Source organism: Myotis nattereri (genome assembly GCF_964212035.1).
Source record: "Myotis nattereri genome assembly, chromosome: X".
NCBI classification, from domain to species: Eukaryota; Metazoa; Chordata; class Mammalia; order Chiroptera; family Vespertilionidae; genus Myotis; species Myotis nattereri.
The window spans coordinates 49,082,296-49,099,736 of NC_138078.1; positions in this window are offsets into that span (position 1 = coordinate 49,082,296).

Below are 17,441 nucleotides of genomic sequence, written 5' to 3' on the forward strand. Positions count from 1 at the left end.
AGCCTGGGCTGAGGAACTCTTCACTGCAATCATCTGGTATGCATGTGAAAAATGCAGACTTCTGAGGTGGTTTCATGGGGCTGGTTGTCTGTTATTGGAAGAGGGGCTGCTGAGAGAAGAAAAAAAATTTGAGCACAAGTCCTTACTCTCCTGCCCCAGGAACCACCAGATTCCATTTACAACCTATGCTTGTGACAATACCTCCAAAGTCTGAAGTCAGAGACCATGTCCCCTGGAGTCTCTACTTCTAAGTAAAAAGAGAGTGGGCCTCCACAAGATTCAGGAAAGCAGTTGTGTTTGGAGGACATCTCACTCCACCTGGAAGAAGAGGACTAACAAGAGGGTATGGGCTGAAACTACAGCAAGAGGGGTCTATGGTAGAGATGGAAATACTGATCAGATAGAAGGGAAAATTCCTGGCAATAAAACTTCTTCCTATTTGTCCGTGTAGTTTGTAGAGCTCTTTCACGTTCACACTTAACACTGTGAGGTGGATACTAATTATCTCTTTTTTATAATTGGCAATTGGGCCTTGAAAATATTAAGTAATGTGCTCTAGATCATACAGTTAATAATAGTGGAGGAGAGATTTGACTCCAGGTCTCCTGCCCCTGGGTGATAATCATGGGTGATTCTATGTCAGTTGTATTACCCCTGTACATATTCCATGTCTCAGAAAGGCCACAAGTGGGTTGGAGTTCCCAGAGGGTCCTCCAGTTCAATGGTGAAGTCTTTTTTCTCCCTAGGGAGAAAATGGAAGGGATGGACCCTGGTCCTTGTGGGTAATTAACCTTTATTGTTCTCCACTGAGCTCCCAGTTATCAGCAGCCACTGTTTGAACAAAGGTGTTTCCCTGAAAGATCTCTGGACTGGCTGATAAGGTACCCACATCTCTCCTCAAATGGGATACTGTTGGAATAGAAGACACCTGTCTCCATTCTCCTCCCATAGGCTGCTCCCAAATAGCTTACCTATTACTTGCTAGGTGATATTCACTTCAATGAGAATGCATAAGGGACAAAGATCACCCTAGTCAACTCCTGTCTTAAAGCAGGAAAGCCAGAGTCAACTCACCAGTGACTCCTCTGCTGAAGGAGTTTGGAAGAGATTTCATAGCTCTTCTTTGTGTCTTCCTTCTCTGGTCAACATCTCTGTTTGTTCAATATCTCAAGCAGCCATTCTTGTGCTAGGAAGAATTTGTTGTATGTACTTTAGCATCAACCTGGGGTACAAAAGTACTGGGTTCTTATCCCCTCTCAGCTATGAACTCACTGTGTGACCTTGACCACTCACTCCACATCTCTGGGCCTCACATTTTAAAGGCCTTTCTATTGAATAGCTCCAAAGTCTCTGATCAGATGATACTATGTCAACAATTGACATGCACATCTGAAGCTGAAAATTCACTATGGGGAAGAAATTGATGGACCAAAAAGAGAATAATGTATTCATTAGAAATATAAACTTGTACTCAGATGTACTTAAGGATATTTAGTTGGGATGTAACAGAAAATAGCAAAATGGGAAGGGAAGAGGCAGGCATATGGGAAAGATGTGGGCAGACAAGCTGATGGCCTCAGAAAAAAGAGGGAAGAGTCTTGGCCAGTGTTGCTCAGTTTGTTGGAGCATGGTCCCATGCACCAAAACATGGCAGGTTCAATTCCCAGTCAGGGCATACACTCATGTTTCAGGTTTGATCCCTTGTCAGAGCACGTGTGGAAGGCAACAAATTGATATTTCTCTCTCTCTCTCTCTCTCTCTCTCTCTCTCTCTCTCTCTCTCTCTCTCTTCTCTCTCTCTCTCCCTCTCTCAAATCAATTTTAAAAATTGATCAAAAGAAGAAGAGGGAAGAGAGGTAAGAACAAACAGATCTGGTAAAAAATGACAGGGTAAAGGGTGAAAGTGTCAAGAGATAGTCAAATCCAAAAATGGACAGAACTGAGCTATTTGAGAGAAATGTTGGCACTCCTGAGTCTCCCCTTGGATGTCCCACCAGTACCTCAAAGTCAACATGGCCCCACCCCATGTCAGCGTTTCTCCCCTCCTGAAGCAGATTCTTCAGCCAACCAGTCCCTAAGTCCAGTCCTCCTTACCTCTCAAGTTTGAGTTTGTTCCCTCCTTCATATTCACACTGCCACCACCATGTCCCACCACTCACCTGGAATACCAGAGTGCCCTCTGTTTCCTTGAGTCCACTCTTGTCCCTCCAACCCATGCTACACACCCTGGCATACTCTTCCATGACTCCTCATTGTTCTTCAGATAAATTCCAAACTCCTTGCCACAGCCTACAAGGCCCTGTGTGTTCTGGTGCTTGCCTTCTTCTCCAGCCTTATCTCTTCTGCTCCATGTAGACAGCAGCAGTCCTATTTTACAAAGGACTCGTGCCCATCTCCAGACTTTTACACATGCTGCTTCCTCTGCCAGAAACATCTTTCTTCTTTCTTCATCACTTGGAATACTCCTTTGAGCCTCATTTTAAACAATCTTTCCTCTGGAAGCCACTCTAGCTTAGGGGTTTCTCTTATGGTCTCCCACAACCCCTGGGCTTCTCTTTGTCACAGAACTGATCACAAATCTGTATTTATCTGGTTACATTCTAGACTCCCTCACTAGGTGGGAGATCCTTGAGGACAGGGATTTTATTTCTTTACCCTTGTATGGCATTTTGTAGATGCTTAACAATTATGTGTTGAATGAATACTCTGGAAACAGCTTGGTACCTTGTGCACAGTAAGCCAAAGTGTATCAGATTGAATTATTATCCAGGAAAGAGGCTGGAGGTGGGGATGTTGAGGAAACTGGGCAGGACTGGGAAAGAGTTTGAGGTAGTGGAGCAGAGTGTCGGCTGGAACCTGAAGTTTCTGCTAGGAAGAACTAGGTGAGCTGAGAGAAGGGAAAGCCTGTCCAGGCTGCAGGGGTTGGTGGTGTGGGGTGCATGTCATGACATGAAGACCTGAAGGAAAGACACCAGATTTAGCCCTAACAGGGGACCAGGCAGTTCTCTGTAACTGCACTGGCTGGTTCACACACTTGTGTGGGCTGGCAGAGTGCTTGTGCACACTATGATAGTTGCAGTCCAGATAGCTGGTAAAGGATGATTTAGGCTGTGATACCCCACTTTTTTTCTTTAAAAAATCTTTATTGTTGAAAGTATTACATATGTCCTCTTTCCCCGCCCCCCATTGACCCCTTCTAGCCCAGCCCTGCCTCCTGCCCCAAGCCTTCACCACCCTATTGTCTGTGTCCATGGGTTATACATATATGCATACAAGTTCTTTGGTTGATCTCTTTTCACCCATCTACCTACCCACCCCTGCCTTCCCTCTGAGATTTGATAATCTGTTCCATGCTTCTGTTTTTCTGAATCTATTTTGTGCAATAGTTTATTTTGTTCATTAGATTCCACATATGAGTGAGATAATGTGATGCTTGTCTTTCTCTGATTGGCTTATTTCGCTTAGCATAATACTCTCCAGGTCCCTCCATGCTGTCTCAAAGGGTAAAATATCCTTCTTTTTTTTTTACTGCTGCATAGTATTCCATGGTATAAATGTACTATAGCTTTTTTATCCACTCACCTATTTTTTAATTTAAATTCTTTATTGTTTAAAGTATTACACAAGTCTCCTTTTTCCCTCATTGATCTCTCCCCAGCTGCTCACACACCCCAGCACATGCCCTCACCCCCTACTGTCTGTGTCCATTGGTTATGCTTATATGCATGCATACAAGTCCTTTGGTTGATCTCTTACCGCCACCCCCAACCCCCCCGCCCACCCTGCCTTCCCTCCTAGGTTGGATGGTCTGTTCAATGCTTCTCTGTCTCTGGCACTATTTTTATTCATCAGTTTATGTTGTTCATTATATTTCACAAATGGGTGAGATCATGTGATATTTACTAGTATCTTCCTCCAACTGACTTATTTCACTTAGCATAATGCTCTCCAGGTCCATCCATGTTGTTGCAAATGGCAAGAGTTCCTTCTTTTTTATAGCAGTGTAAGTATTCTATTGTGTAGATGTACCACCATCCACTCATCTGCTGATGGCACTTAGGCTGTTTCCAAATCTTAGCTATTGTAAATTGTGCTGCTATGAACATAGGGGTGCATATATCCTTTCTGATTGGTGTTTCTGATTTCTTGGAATATAGTTCTAGAAGTGGGATCACAGGGTCAAATGGGAGTTCCATTTTTAGTTTTTAGAGGAAACTGCATACTGTTCTCCACAGTGGCTGCACCAGTCTGCATTTGCACCAGTAGTGTACAAGGGTTCCTAGACAATGGCTATAGTTGGGGTAAATAGCATTAATTTAGTCTGGATGGTTGGAGAAGTTTCTCTCAGGAGCTGGCAATGGAGCTGAGATGTGACTTATGAGATCTGGATAGCTTTCTGTCTCTTCCACAATGCCTTGCTTTGCTGACTGACCATGGAGTCTCAGGAATGGATGATCCCTAAAGTTTGTCTAGTCCAGGTCCAATCCTACATAGGTTCTCTCTTCTGGAAATAGGCTACTGCCCCCAAATAGAGAACCTCCTTCAAGGTCCCCACAGTTTCCCACTGAAGTTGATTCCCTTAAGGATAGTTGCAAAACCAGCATTTTCTAGGCACCTGTAGTGTGCCAGACACTTTTATACCTAGTATCTTACTTAATGCTTACCTAGTGTTGCTATTATTCCTATTTGAAAGGTGAGGCAAACTCAGAGTTTATGTAAATTGCCCATAATTGTGTAGTGAATGTGCCTGACTCCAAAGCTGGTGCATCTTACTACCATCCCTTGCTCCTTTAATTCCAAAGTTTAAGCCATCTTGTTCAGGTTTTGAGATTCTTAAACTCAGGACTCGCTTCATTTCACTGGACCTCTCTCACCGGAGATATCAACTTTGACTTCTCCACATACTGACCCTATACAGACATGAAGTTTGGCTGCCTTTATTTTTCATAATCATAACATGAAGACTGAGCTCTTGTATGACCCCAAATACCCTGGTTGGACGTTCTCATGTCTCACTCAAGCTCCCTTCTCCAAATTTGGACCTCCCTCATAATTCCCGTGTGGGCATGTGAATGTATGTGCATATGTGTCTTGGTGTGTGTGTGTGTGTGTGTGTGTGTGTGTGTGTGTGTGTGTGAGGGGAGTAGGCTGATGCTGTTTATTTGCCTGGTCAACAGGCTAAGAGATCATTTCAACTCCCTGTATGGTGACCTCTTCCTTCCTGCCTCAACCCCCAAATCTGCTGAACCTATTCTACTTCCCTTTTATTTTCTTCAGTGGGTCAACACAGGGTATCTTCTCTTCCTTGCCAAAGAGGACCATGTTAGTCTCATATGCCTCTTCCCTTCCTGAGCCTCATTCTCAGTCACAGGGCCTGAGCCTGCTGCCACAAGATCCTAAGGCTTCTCTGGAAGTATCTGAACCAGCCTGTTGTGAGGGACACACGCCCTCATGTGTCGGCCTCAAGTAAATTCAGGCTGACATTAGAGCCTATGGCCCCATTGGTAGGATCTTCTTTCTCCACAGCCTGATCAAGGATCTTAGCCTTTCTCTGCTTGTGCCATTGCCTTGCTGGCATTTGAGTCAGCCTAGTTCTTGGGAAATGCCATCTTGCCTAATTCCAAATGTAATGTTTCCTGATCATCTCATCCTTTCTCTCTCTCCTTCTCCCTTTCCCTATCTTTCTTCCTCAAAATTGCAACTACACAAGAATAATAATAGCCACTATATGCTAAGTGTGTAGTAAGTGCCAGAGGATTTCTGTACAATAGCTCAACCAATTTTCACAGAACCCTGAGAGGTGTTCTTTTCTTGGCACATAGTAGGCACTTTGAATGAATGAATGGATGAATGAATGAATGAATGCATAGTTTCTCCCTAGTTTATCGTAGGGGAAACAGAAGCTCTAGAAGTCACATGAGCAATGAGGGGCAGAGACAGAATTGAAACCCAAGTCTATTTAAACTCAGAGTCTGGGCTCCCAACAATCATATTAGGATGCTTCTAACACCACTGCAGAACCTTGAATCCCAATCCCCAAGCCTGTATGAAGGAAAAGCTGAAGGTTGTGGTTATAAATACTGGATTTTAAATCAGACAGCTAGTAAGCAAGCACTAATACTTCTGGGCTATGTGAGTGTGGGAAAGTTGTTAACTTTTCTCTACCACAGCTTCCTCATTGGCAAATGGGGGTAATACTAGTAACAACTTAGAGGCTGGGGACACTTTAATGAGATAATGTACGTAAAGGGCTTAGCATGGAGTTTGGTACATGGTAATCATTCAGTAAATGTTTGTGATGATAATGGTGCCTAAGATTCACACAAATTGACTGCCCTTCTAGCATATTCTCTGAACTTTTCTCCTCATCCCATTTGTTCCACCCCTTTAGCCACTGTACTGGGTTGCATAGTGGCCACCAAAAATATATGCCCATGCCATAATACCTAGAAGCTATGACTATTACCTTATTTGGAAGAAAAACCTATTTTTGCAGATGCAATTAAGTTAATGATCTTGAGATGAGGAGATCATTCTGGATTATCTAGGTGCATTCTAAATTCCATGACAAGTGTTCTTATAAGAGATACATAGAGGAAGAATTGAGTATCAGTGTTTAAATATGGTTTTTACACTATATTATTTAAGTTAAGGAATATCAAAGGGAAGAGTAAACATCACTAAAGGACTTTAACACCTCCTCCAGGGAAAGGGTCATGTGTTTTGGGTTGTAGGCAGGATAGTTGTGCCATTTTGGCAGAATTATGACCTTATTATTTTCATATATATATATATATATATATATATATATATATATATATATTTTAGAGGCCTGGTGCATGAAATTCGTGCACTGGGTGTGTCCCTCAGCCCAACCTGCACCCTCTCCAATCTGGGACCCCTTAGGGGATGTCTGATTGCTGGATTAGGCCCAACCCCTGTTGTGCCTAAGCCACAAAGCCAAGAGAGCAGCAGGTAGGAATCCAGTCCATGCTTTTATTTCTCATTTGTTCCTCCATTCATGTGGGAAACCAATTGGTTGAGTTCACTTTTCAGATCACCTGCTCAGCACTGATCATGTAGCTAGGTGCTGCACACCACTAAGATGAAACAGACACACACACCTAGTCACCCAAGCTCACAGGTTACTGGGAGAGACTGGTTGTCAAAAAGAATTACAATATAGCCCTATAAGTGATCTTATAGAGGTACTAGAGGCCCAATGCATGAAATTCGTGCATGGGGGGGGTGTCCCTCAGACCAACCTTCACCCTCTTCAATCTGTGGGATCAGGCCTAAACTGGCAGTTGGGCATCCCTCTCACAATCTGGGACTGCTGGCTCCCAACCGCTAGCCTGCCTGCCTGCCTGATTGCCCCTAACCGCTTCTGCCTGCCAGCCTGATCACCCCCTAACCACTCCCCTGCCAGCCTGATCAACATCTAACTGCTCCCCTGATGGCCCAATTGCTCCCAACTGCCCTCCCCTGCTGTCCTGATTGCCCACAACTGCCCTCCCTTGCCGGCCATCTTGTGGTGGCCATCTTTGACCACAGGGGGGTGGACATCTATGTGAGGGTGTGATGGTCAATTTGCATATTACCTATTTATTATACAGGATAATTGATTTCAGAGAGGAAGGGAGAGGGAGAGAGAAATAGAAACATCAATAATAAGAGAGAATCATTGAACAGCTGCCTCCTGCATACCCTCCCACACTGGGGATTGAGCCTGCAACCTGGGCATGTGCCCTTGACTGGAATCGAACCTGAGACCCTTAAGTCTGCAGGCCAATGCTCTATCCACTGAGCCAAACCAACTAGGACATTCTTATTTTTCTTATTTAGAGGTTAAGTATGGTTTAAAGAGATATATATGGGTACTGAGTTGGAAAAGGGTGGACTCATAATAGCTAATTTGTGATAGCTAATGTGTCAGATTGACTGGGCCATGGGATGCCCAGATACTTGGTTAAATATTATTCTGGGAGTATCTATGAGGGTGCTTTTCAATGAGATTAACATTTAAATTGGTAGACTGAGTAAAGTAAATTGCCCTCCATAATGTAGGCAGGCCTCATTCAATCAGTTTAAGTCCCAAGTAGAATAAAAGGCTTATCCTCCAATCTTACTTGATCTTACCCCAAGTAAGAGAGAATCTTCCATCCTGACAGCCTTCAAACTAGAACATCAGCTATTTCTGCCTGAAGTCTTATCAACTGGGTTATCAGCTCTTTCTGGTTCTACAGCAGCTTCCCAACCTCCAGACTTGAACTGGGACACCAGCTCTGTAGACTTTGGACTTGCCAGCCTCCAGGATTGCATAGGCCAAAAAGCCAATTCATATGTATACTATTGGTTCTGTTTTTCTAGAGAACCCTGACTAATACAAGGAGGGAATACTTTTCAACTCTATGGAGTAAATACCAAAACTAGACAAAGATATCATAAGAAAAGAAAACTGCAAATCAAACCATATCCAGCAACATATGAATTAAAAGGATTAAGCACTATGAACAAGTGGGATTTATCCCTGGAATATGAGGCTTGTTTAACATCCAATATTAATGAACAACAAAAGATACATGATCTTTTCAATAGATTCAAAAGAAGAATTTGATAAAATCAAGCACCCTTTAATGATAAATAAACCCCCCAAACTCAACAAAGTAGGATGAGAAAGAAATTTCCTCAACCAGATAAAAAGCAACTACTGAAACCCCCAAAGCTAACATCTTACTTAACGATGAAAGACTGAGGTTTTTTTCCTCTAAGTTCAGGAACAAGACAAGAATGTCTGCACTTAACACTTTTACTCAGCATTTTACTGGAGGCTCTAGCCAGAGCAACATGGCAAGAAAAAGAAATAAAAGGCATACAGATAACAAAGGAAGAAATAAATATCTCTATTTACATAATCTTATGTATAGAGAAGCCTGATAAATATGCTAAAAACCTATTAAGAGTAACAGACGAATTAAGAAAAAATTGGGGATATAAGATCAATGTACAAAAAGCATATTTCTATACTAGCAATGAGCAATTTAAAATGAAATTAAGGAAGCAGAACCAAGATGGCAGTGTAGGTAAATGCCTGTACTCAGCACCTTCCACAACCATATCAAAATTACAACTAAAATACAGAACAAACATCATTCAGAACCACCTGAAATATAGCTGAATGAAAGTCCCACAACTAGAGAAGTAAAGTAAAGAAGAAAGCACATTGAGACTGGTAGGAGGGGCGGAGGTGCAGAACATGCTGGCCCAACACACCCACATGTGCCATTGTTTTAAATTAGGAGGGAGTTTGTCTCTGCAGAGGACACCCATGAGGAGTAAGGGGTCCCAGCCTCATACCAGCCCTCCCCAGCCCAGGGTTTCAGAGCTGGGAAGAGAAGTCCCTGAAATTATGGGCTGTAAAAACCAGCGGGGATTATGGCTGAGTGACACAGAGGCTGCTGGAACACAGGTGTTCCATTTAAAGGACTGGCCCATAACCTTACTCCAACTCCCAGCACTAGCCAGTTTTGGGGGACTGAGACACATATGGGGAGGTACTGGATTGTCTGGCATTGGGGAAGGAACTCTTGAGTAGCTTTCTCCAAGATGGGGGTGCTGGCAAGGCTCATTGTTCCTGTGCTGGGACCTCTCCTGTTGCAGGGATGACACAGCCATATCTGAGTCTCCATCAGCCCAGAGCACACTGTTTGCTCCACCCTGGGGATTACCTGATACCCCGCCCCATCCAATTTACAGCCCTATCCAAACTGTTTGCAGCAGCTTTTCCGTATGAATGGCCTGTCTTGGCTCAGGCTTCAGACTTTGCTAAAATCTCTAAAACAAGTTGTAGGTGGTGAAAGCATGCCCCAAACCTATCAATAAAAAGCCCAAGACCTGGAACTAGCACTGGCCTTCCTTGCTTCACAGCTGGGGCTTGAGTGGGCACCGCCAAGCCCAATAAAAATAGCAAACAGAAGTCTTCAGACCTCTTTGTAGTTCCTGTTGTGTGGTCCTAGGCAGTGGCTGACTTTGCACCTCCTTGGAGACCCCAGAGCCAATGCACCTGGTGGACAGCTTCAGACCTTAGCAGATTACAACTCTACACATCCACAAGAGACACACTCAAGAGACAAACTCATTGAGCACCAAAGCCCCACAGAGGCAAGTTTTACTCCATAGGAGCATCTCCTGCAGAGCAGCTCTACCACTGTAGTCACACCTGGTCCTCACAGCCAATTGGCCTGGAGGTCAACTCCTCCCAGTAATCCCAACAGCAATCAAGACTCAACTACAAGACTGTGCACACAGACCACACAGGGGCACACATAGAGCACCCAGATGAGCCACTGGACCCTACAGGACACTCTACCAATTTCAGGAGACATAGCAACTCTACCTAATACATAGAAACAAACACAGGGAAGCAGCAAAAATGCAGAGACAAAGAAACATAACAAATGAAATAAATGGAACTAAGCAAACGACTGGATACAGAGTTCTAACAATGGTTATAAGGTTATTCAAGGATCTTAGTGAGAATGCCAAAGACATGAAAAAGGACCAGTCAGAAATTAAGCATAATTTACAGGGATTCAACAGTACAGTAGAGGATTACACAAATCAAATCAATGATTTTGAAAATGAGGAAGCAAAAAACACCCAATCAGAAGAGCAAAAAGAAAAAAGAATACAAAAATAAGGAGCCTCTGGGACAACTTCAAGAGTACCAACATTCGCATTATGGGGATGGTTGCCAGAAGGAGAAGAGAAAGAAAGCAAGATATTGTAAACTTATTTGAAGAAATAATGACAGAAAACTTCCCCTACATGGTGAAAGAAATAGACAAGTTCAGGAAGCACAGAGAGTCCTAAACAAGAAGAACCCCAAAAAGCATACACCAAGACACATCATAATTAAAATGCCAACGGTTAAAGACAAAGAGAGAATCTTAAAAACAGCAAGAGAAAAGTAGTTAGTTGCTTACCTACAAGGGAGTGCCCATATGACTGCCAGTTCATTTCTCAACAGAAACATTGCAGTCCAGAAGGGAGTGATAAGAAATATTCAAAGTGATGAATAGTAAGGATCTACAACCAGATTACTCTACTCAGCAAAACTCTCATTTAGAATTGAGGGTCAGATAAAGAGTTTTGCAGACAAGAAAAACCTAAAGGAGTTCATCACCACCAAACCAGTATTACATGAAATGTTGAAGGGTATTTTTAAGAAGAGGAAGGAGGGGGAGGAGAAATTATAAAAATATGAACAATAAAATGGCAACAAATCCATATATATGAACACTATAATCTAAAAATCAAAATAAACAAACAAGAAATCTAATGAACAAAATAAACTGATAATAAAATAGAATCAGAGTCATGGAGGCATGGGACAGACTGATGAATCTCAGAGGGAAGGGGGTTAGAGGGTGGGAAGAGATTAACCAAAAATCTTATCTATGGACACAAACAGTAGGGTAGTCAAGGCCTGGGGTGGGGCTGGAACCTGGTGGAGGGGGACAATGGGAGGAAAAAGGAGAACAGCTTTAATACTCTCAATAATAAAGATTTTTAAAATGGGAAAGGAAAACAATGAAATTAAGAAAACAAACTTATTTATGATCCTATCAAAAAGAATAAAATATTTAGGAATAAAATTGACAAAAGAAGTATAAGCCTTGTACTCTGAAAACTACAAATCACTTATTAACAGAAATTAGAGAAGACCTAAATATATGGAAAGTCATACTCTGTGCTCACGAAATAGAATACTTTATATTTTAAATTTATATACAAATTGATCTACATATTCAGTGCAATCCCCATTAAAATTCCAAATTCCTGCTTGCTCTTTTTTTTTAATATTTAACAAACAGATCCCAAAATTCATATGGATTGCAAGGGACCCCAAATAGGCAAAACAATCTTGAAAGAAAGAAACAGTTAGAGGAATTACATTTTCTGATTTCAAAACTTACTACAATGCCATAGTAATCAAGACAGTAGCATACAGTCATAAGGATAGACTTATACATCAATACAATGTTTGAGAGTACAGAAATAAAACTTCTTCTTTATAGTCAATGAATTTTCAGAAAGGTGCCAAGGCAATTCAATGAACAAGAAAGGCTTTTTTTCTTTAAGAAAAAAACTTTTAATTAATTAATTAATTAATTTTATTTTTTCCATCAGCATTTACCCTTCTATACCCTCTTCCACCTCCACCCACCCTACTCCCCATCCCCCACAACCACCACACTGTTGTCCATGTCCATAAGTTTTATCTCTTTTTTTCTTTTTTGCTCAATCCCCCTACCCCACCCCCGCTCACCAGAACTGTCCACCTGCTCTCTATGAGTCTGTCTCTATTTTTCTTGGTAGTTCAGTTTGTTCATTAAATTCCACATATGAGTGTAATCATATGGTACTTGTCTTTCTCAGACTGGCTTATTTCACTTAGCATAATGTTCTCCAGGTCCATCCATGTTGTAGCAAGGGGTAAAATTTTCTTCTTAAGAAAGGTTTTCTTTTTCCAACAAAGCTGTTAGGGTACCTGGATATCCACATGCAAAATAACTAACTAAATAAATAAATAAAGTTGGTCCCCTACCACATAACATACACTAAAATTAACTCCGAATGGATCAAAGATATAAATGTAAGAGCTAAAACTATAATCTTCTTAGAAGGAATATAGGAGTACTTGGGTGGTTTCTTAGATGTAACATGAAAAGCATGAGCAACAAAAGAAAAAATATACACTGAGTGTCCAGATTATTATGACCACCTGATGTTTGTAGGCAAATTAGCCCTGCACTGCATGGTATGGGATATGGAAGCCAAGGCCTGTTTGAACACCTTTGCTGTCTGCAGTTACCAAGATAAAATGTCTCCAATTCACACAGGAACACAAAGATTGGACAGTCGAGCATTGGAAAAAAGTCATGTGGTCCGATGAATCACGTTTCCAGTTGCATCATGCAGGTGGCAGAGTGAGAATTTGGCATAAACAGCATGAAAGCATGCACCCCACATGCATGAGTACAACCATTCAAGCTAGTGGGGGCAGTGTTATGATTTGGGGCATGTTTTCCTGGCATGATTTGGGCCCTTTAATTCGTATGGAACAACGTCCGAATAGCACAACACACCTAAGTATCATTGCTGATCAAGTTCATCCTATCATGTTGATGGTGTATCCCAATGGAGATGGCTTCTTCCAACAAGACAATGCACCATGCCACGGTGTTCATATTATGCAGGAGTGGTTTCAAAAACATGAGGAAGACTTTACCTTACTTAGGTGGCCCCACAATCACCAGATCTCAATCCATTTGAGCATTTGTGGGACGAAGTTAAAAGAGCCATCAGGCAGCTGGTTCCACAACCATCGAATCTCACAGAACTGGACAGTGCTATTCATCAGGCATGGTGTCAGATTCCTCGCATCACCTTTCAACATCTCGTGGAGTCAATGTCAAGAAGAATCGCCAGAGTATTGAAGGCAAAAAGTGGCCCAACGAAGTACTGATGGGGTGGTCATAATAATCTGGCCACTCAGTGTATATATAAATCCCACATTTAAAGGCTGTTAAATCACGTTGTTTACCCATATCTTCAGAAAAAAAATCACTTCTACTGTCGTGGTAAACAACCTGATTCCCTATTTATAATGGTCTGGCCCTCTAGCAGCTTCAGCACAAAATTATAGCTAATTTGCCTACAAATGTCAGGTGGTCATAATAATCTGGCCACTCAGTGCATATTTTTATTGATTTCAGAGAGGAAGGAAGAGGGAAAGAGAGAAACATCAATGATGAGAGAGAATCATTGATCAGCTGCCTCTGGCATGCCCCACAATGAGGATCAAGCCTGAAACCTGGGCATGTGCCCTGACTGGGAATTGAACGTTACCTCTTGGTTCATAGGTTGATGCTCAACCACTGAGTCACAATGGCTGGGCCAAGCCTCTTTCTTTTTTTAATTTCTTTATTGATTAAGTTATTACATATGTGTCCTTATCCCCACATTACCCCCATCCCCCCACTCATGCCCTCACACCCCTGTTGTCTGTGTCCATTGGTTAGCAAGCCTCTTTCTTTAAATGCCACATTGGACACTGGATTCCTACTATAGTAGACTTTTGATGTGGTGTACAGATTTTTCCAGCTCGATCCAGGCCCAAGCAGAGTTTGTTCCCTATATATCCACTCAGAGACTGTCTGATACACCATTCCCCTGTGTGCATGAATGCCAGTTCCAAGAACAGGCCCTTGCTCTTTCTTAGGCAAGCTTGTAAAGTATTTTTCCTGTATCTTGGTTGTGTCATGCCCCAGTACCCCTATCCATCCTGCTATACTATTCTATATAATAAAAGCTCAGCGACCAAAACAGTGGAATGACCAGAAGGACCAGAGACCAGAACAACCATGGCTCCTCGCCAGCCTGGCCCCACCCCCCAGTGGGGACCCTCACCCTGATTGGGGAAGGGGCTGGCTGACAAACCACCCCAGGCCCCTTGCCCCGGCTGGCCTCACTCCCAGTGGGGATTCCCACTCTGATCAGGAGCGAGGCTGGCCTGCAAACCACTTGTGGCCTCTCACCCTGGTGGCCCTACCCCAGAGGGGACTCCCCCACCCCCATCATGGGCCAATCCTTCATATGGAACACCTGGGTCACCAGCAGCCTCTGTGTCACTCAGTCATAATCCCCAATGCAAACCGCCTATGGCCTCTCGCCCCAGCAGGCCCCACCCCCTGCAGGGACTCCGACCCAGATCCAGGGCCCCCATCAGGGCAGGCTGGCTGGCCCCCACCCATGCACTGGGTCTCTATCCTATATAATAAAAGGGTAATATGCAAATTGACCCCAGTGGTGGAATGACCAGAACAACCGTTCAACCAATCACTAGGAGGCACACTGGCCACCTCTTGGTTCCTTTCCTGGCCAGCAGGCTCTGATTACCCAATGATGAATGGGCAACCGGGGGTGGGTGGTGGGGGACACAGGTGGTGCCAGGCCAAGGCCCCACCTCACCAGTTGCCCCATGCACAGAAGGCAATCAGCAGTGGGGGCAGGGCTGGCGAGAGGGTGGGAATGGCCGACCTCTTGGTTCCTCCCCCTGGCCAGCAGGCTTCAATAACCTGATGGTGAAAGGGAGCCAGGGGAGGGTGGCAGAGGGGGTGGGGCCAGCTGCGGGCAGCCAGGGAAAATGGCCCTGATCGCAGGCTAGGCCTAAGGACCATACCTGTGCACAAATTTTGTGTGCTGGGCCTCCAGTCCTATATAATAAAAGCCTAATATGCTAAGTGTCTGGTTGTCCAGTAGTCCATTCAACCAATCAAAATGTAATATGCTAATGATATGCTAAGGCTGCTCAACTGCTCACTATGACGTGCAGTGACCACCAGGGGCAGATAGTCGACCAGTTGACCAGTCACTATGATGTGCACTGACCACCAGCAGGCAGATGCTCTGACCAATAGGTTAGTTTGCTGCTGGTGTCCGGCTGATGTGGACTGAGTGAGAAGGGCCAGACATGGCCTGGAGCCTTGCCGCGGTCCCTCTCCAGCTGGCCAACCTCCCGTGTCCCTCCCTGGCCCTGATCATGCACTAGTGGGGTCCCTTGGCCTGGCCTGAGCCCTTTCTCAATCTGGGACCCCTCAGGGGGTGTTGGAGAGCTGGTTTCAGCCCGATATCACAGGCCAGGCTGAGGGACCCCACTGGTGATGAATTTGTGCACTGGGCCTCTAGTTAGCCCCAGCTTATAAAGGCTAATATGCCCATGGCACATGCTATATAAATGCTTCATGCTATATAAGCCCTTAGCATCTGCCAACTGTCACACAAAATACACTGTTAATTGCCAAAAAAGAAAGTAAATTATAACCCACATAAAGGAAGAAAATATTTGCAAATCATGCAAATACTGAGCTGGCCACTGGGGGATGACAGAGGCTAAGGAATAGGGAGGCTAAGAGGGCTAGAAGATTCCTTGGGGACTTTACCCCTTTGATTCAACAACCTACAGAATGCCTCATTTATTCACCTCTAAAATCCTACCTCCACCCTCCTCTGTCTTTAGAGTCCTAATCGCCTAATTCAGAAGCCCCTGGAGCTTTCTGCCTTTCCCACTCATACCCTGGAACCAATCCAAGGAAGAAAATTCCCTCCCTCTCCACACCTCTTCCCCCACCCCTCAAGGCTGAAGCTGGGGCTGCCAGAGGCTCTTCTTTGTGTCCTGGAGAGGAGATGTGAGGGAAAAACAAACCAGACCAGGAAGAGTTCTGTTCCTCTGAGGGGGCTGGCTTCCTCGAGAGGAAGATGCAGGGGTGGGGAGTGTCAATTGAGGTCTCACCCCAACCCTGACTTGGGCAGCCATGGGAGGTAGAGGTATGATGGGGGTAGGGTGGGGAGATTTGGTGGGGAGACTAAAGGAAAGCCTTAGAAATAAATTGGGCCCTCATTGGGAGGTACACCGAGTTCACACACTGGGGCTTTCCTTACCACAGGTAAGAAGGAGTCTCTAAACCAAGCTGGACTAAGTTGTGATTGGCATGAGGAGGTTTCCATGTCAGAGATCCTGGCTGGATTAGCTCAGGGGCAGCTGGAGGGTGGTGGACCTGAGTGCCATATATGTGCCCTGGTTATCTGGTCAGCTGGGTCCAGTACCCAGTAGGTCTGGGTTTATCTGTGGAGAAAGTCAAGAGCCTGGCTCTTTAGCCTTCTTGGTGGGGTGGGAGGTAAGAAGCTAGCTCATATGCTAGTGAGGGTCAGAGCTAGCAGGGATGGGGAGATGAGGAAGCAACTGCGCCTTCCCTCTACTCCTTGGGTTGTCCAAATGTTTGCCCTGCTTGGGATGTTTCTCCAGGGGAACTTTATTCTCTGTTTTTATGGGGCCTGACATGTCTAGAATGTTCACTAAGGAGTCAGGAGCAGGACTAGGCAAAGAAGCCATTTCTCCAGCCAGCATCATCCTTCCCCAGGTCTACTGGCCCTGTGAGATGGGGCACTAGGATGGGGTCAGTGACAGGTGGGGACAGCTGCTGCTCTCCTCCCCCCAATTCCTGAGCCCCTGACAGTGATGGATGGCCCAGCCCCTATTTGCACATTCCCCAGGTAACTGGAGTGTGGAGACAACAGTTGGGCTGTGCTGAAGTGCTGCAAGATTTCCCCCAGCAGGCTGCCCTATGCTGGGCTGGAGAGCAGAGGACAGGAGGAACTACCAGAGGAAGCTAAGCCCAGACCAGTGACATTCAGGAGAGCAGGGATGTTGAAGATGAGGCTTCTAAGGAGCCCAGGGTCCCAGCTATGGTTCAGAGCCTGTGCCAACCGTTATGCCCCACTGAGCCATGCTCTGGCTCTCAGATGCCCTGTTCCAGACTCGTTTCAGGAGCATAGGGCAGGCCATTTGCCTGTAGGTGGCTCAGAGGATTGGGACAG